This window comes from Cryptomeria japonica, chromosome 3 (assembly GCF_030272615.1).
Source record: "Cryptomeria japonica chromosome 3, Sugi_1.0, whole genome shotgun sequence".
Lineage (NCBI taxonomy): Eukaryota > Viridiplantae > Streptophyta > Pinopsida > Cupressales > Cupressaceae > Cryptomeria > Cryptomeria japonica.
The window spans coordinates 914,125,314-914,129,378 of record NC_081407.1 but is presented as its reverse complement, the minus strand read 5'-3'; positions in this window follow the sequence as shown (position 1 = coordinate 914,129,378).

Below are 4,065 nucleotides of genomic sequence, written 5' to 3'. Positions count from 1 at the left end.
CTCATTCCCACAAGGTGGGAGGACATCTGCAACTGCATCCTGCTCATATTACCGGTGGAATTACATACTGGTAAACCTTCTTGATGAAACTTTGTCTTCAATTATCAACAGACTTCATCTCAGTCCGACCATTCTCCTCTGACTGTATCTGATTAGCCTCGCCTTCTCCCTGATCAGCTAAGACCATATCACAACCAGTTTGTCAAGATGACAAACACATCACTCTTCTTTTGTACTAACATCTCAACATGCCTTTACCTCTTCTTTCTTCTCTCAAAGAATCATGATGCACACTATGCATACCTGGAGATAAGTTCTACTTACCGGTGGACTGATACCTTGACATCTGCATTCTGCAATGTACTCATGTGACTTCCCTGTTTGTGTAGCATATCTTCAAACAGGCACATGTGATCTGGTATTGGCACATTCACTCTCAGTCATCTCTTCATATGGTGACTGCATCTTCATCAGGTGGGAGTCATGTTGTTCTTCAAACTTACAACATAATACCTGTTCATTCTTCTCCTCCAATGTTGATGTGGTTTAGGAAACATTCTCCCTCTTAATCACAAACAACCGCTCAAACACCTTGCCCATCCTACTTGTACACTAGTCATAACCTTTGCAGGCTAACAACCATTCACTTAGTTGATCTGAATTCTCCATGTCAACACGTCACTTACAAGTTGACATCATTTCCTTACCAGTGATGCACTTCACCGATGTCGCTCACTTTCTCAACTCATCCTCACAATTCTGGTACAACCTTGTATACCAGTGACTCCCGAGAACATCTTCCTTAGCTTACCGGTGTTTTGCAACACGAGGTGATATCCAAGATATCTCAATCTGTACTCCTTGTTGACAGTGTTGCAAATACATCTCTCATGTCGGTAGTCATCTCATACCGGTTGACATTAATCACAACACAATGCCAACACTCCCTTGAAAGAAGTGAGAAAGAGAGATCCCCATGCAAAAAAAAAAAATCTCCCAAAATAGAGAGAAGAAGAAAGACCATGCTACCCCCCTCAATGTTAATTTCTCAGACTAACTATGATGCTTAATATAGAATGTTAAAGAAACATGTAATGTCTATTAGGCACTCATCCCAAGTAATAGTGTCTAGAAGATGATAAGAATGATCCTATTGTAAAGAATCATTAGAAGCCATAGATGTAAAAACACTAAATTATAGCGAAGAAACAAAAGGTGGATGTGAGATCTTGATGAATGTTATTTGACTACACTACTCATCCCTAAATGATATATCTAGAAAATATGTTTGAGATTGAATACTTAATGTATTTGTTGATTTTAAAATAAAAGAATCTATTGTACTAATTTAATTATCTTAAAGAATATATTTGGAATTTTTTTTTTTATTATGATTTTTCTTCTCATAGTAACCACATTTGATCGTACAAGATTTAAAAAGATTTTATAGAATATTTAAATAGAAAGGAAAGAGAGTGGGAGACATGATTATTTTACCCACAATTATATTAGAGTTGATTCCTCAATATTACAACTCCTAAGGATCACCTGCAATCAAACACCTATCACAAAAAGAAGATGAAGAAGAGAAAAGCAATAAAATTTACTAACAAAATTTTCTTTGTGCTAAACAAACTTTGCTACTGGGAGGTGGGGTGAATTAATATCCTTAAAAACTTAAATCCTTCAGCACAATTCAAACTCAAAACCTTTAAATATATCAACAACTATGAAAGATTAAATAGTGAACACCAATGCACAATAGAACACTAGATTTACATGTAAAACCCAAAAAGGGAAAAACCATGGTGAAACACAATATATGAACAAGAATTACAAAAAAAAATTAAGCTCATTGTCTAACGAAACACACTACTCCTGAAGGACGTACTGAAGAAGTTCACTACCTCAAAGCAAGATATAAAGGACACGTTGAAAGATTCACTATCTCAGAGTAGGATACAATGAAGATTTGAGTTACAAAGAATAAGCCTTCAACTCACAACCACTATCAATATCTGTAAAATATGGGTGCTCTTGACACACTTCCTTAAGCAACATTAAGCAATTCAGCTCCAATACTTCCATCATATGCTTTTACAACCTCAATTTTTCATACTTCACAATCCACATATTTCACGTTTGGAATTGATTTGATCTTCTATATATATCATCTTCAAGTAAGGAAACTTCAAATTAGGTTGGCCAAAGCGGGGGACTACCAATGACCCCAACAAATCAGCCTCAAAAACATATTGTAGTGAAAGTGCTCCAAACCGAGAGATAGACCTAAAACAATTTATTACATCTTTCTATGCAACCTTGAATATCAAACACGCTAGCACACACCTTCCCAAGTCAACATCATGGTAACGTGTAGCACTTACCTGGATGACCCAAAAACTTTAGCTTTTGAATGAATTTACATAATGTGGCTCAAACTAAGACATAGCAGGGCCCAGACAAAGCTCAACAAAACCTCCAATGCTAGCACAAACCTCAAAATGCAAAGCACAAGTAAGAGAATAAGCTCTATCTACCATAACTCCATATAAAATGTGGCACCAAAAGGATTAACCATTGACATGCAGACCACATAAAGACATTACATTAACATCAAACAACATTCCTATACATTTATTTCACATTATTATATGAAAACAAGCTAGCACAATCAAACAAATACAAAGTTCTATATACCCGAAGAGATAGACAATGCAATCCTGAGATAGAAAATTATCAAAATATACTTGTAGTACACTTTATCACCTGAAATATGAACTAAGATACTGCACAAAAAAATATAAGCACATCCACCAAGTCATAATTATAGAAACATTAATGCAGAGAATTATTTGGACCAGTCTTGTCAAGCAACCAAACTACCATCCTACTGCATTCACTAAAGAACATCTATGAGAACTCTAGTGGCCTAAAAAGGTAGTAGTGCAACATCAGCAACACATATACATTAAATCCCAAACTACAAGACCATAGCTTCAAATGTGGAAGAATGCAGATCATTTTTGCAAATAGTCCTAAAAGCACCTTCTTATAATCACACACTTCAATCAGAACAACCTTTTGGCACTATTTTCTCACTTAAGAGCAACAAGAGAGATACAATAATAACTTAAGACATGCACAAGACAACAACACCATAAATAATTAATCATCATGCTTCTAATACTCATCGTAATCCATCTAATCCTCAACTTAATGCTTCTAATCCTCATATTAATATTATATAATTATGAAATCATCTCTATTAATAACAAACAAGGCATGATATCCAATCATGAACTTCATCAACATCATTGTTCATCAAAATAACACCTCAACATCATCATATAGGAGCAAGCACTAATGACTCCACAACACACTGAGTATAGACATCAACACAAAATTAATAGTTGTCATTTAACCATGAACTTCATCGTAGCTTCAACAACATCTCAACACACATCGATACCACAACTGCACTTGATACATCAATGACAACAATCTCCAACAATCTCCCCCTTTGTCATTGATGGTAACACTTACTGATAGAACAATCATATATAATTTATCCTTAGCATTCATTTGCATTATCTCCTTATTAATCATATGTACTCTCTCCTTACTAATCCTCTACACTCTTTCCCCCTTTGACATCAAGTAAAATTGGTGAAGGTCTTTATTACTTGTCAATATTCTTTCCCAAAATATCATACATTCTCCCCCTGTTAGTAGCAACCATCAAACTACCTACTCCCGTTAAGAGGTAGCTGACATCGATCTAGGAAAGAAAGATATACCTTGAATTTCTCTCCCTGGATAGATGCATCTTCTTATGCATCTTCTTAGAGAAAGAGGGGAAATAATGTTGAACAAACCCACGTGTTGAGGGGGCGGGGGTGAATCAACATTAAGTAAAACTTAAACATACATTAGCCAATTGAATATCAAATCAAATTTGTTGAAGGAAATAATAGAAACGATGCATGCACCACACAAGAACACCAATATTTTTACATGGAAAAGTCACCATGAGAGTTAACTCACACTATATGAAACAAATAT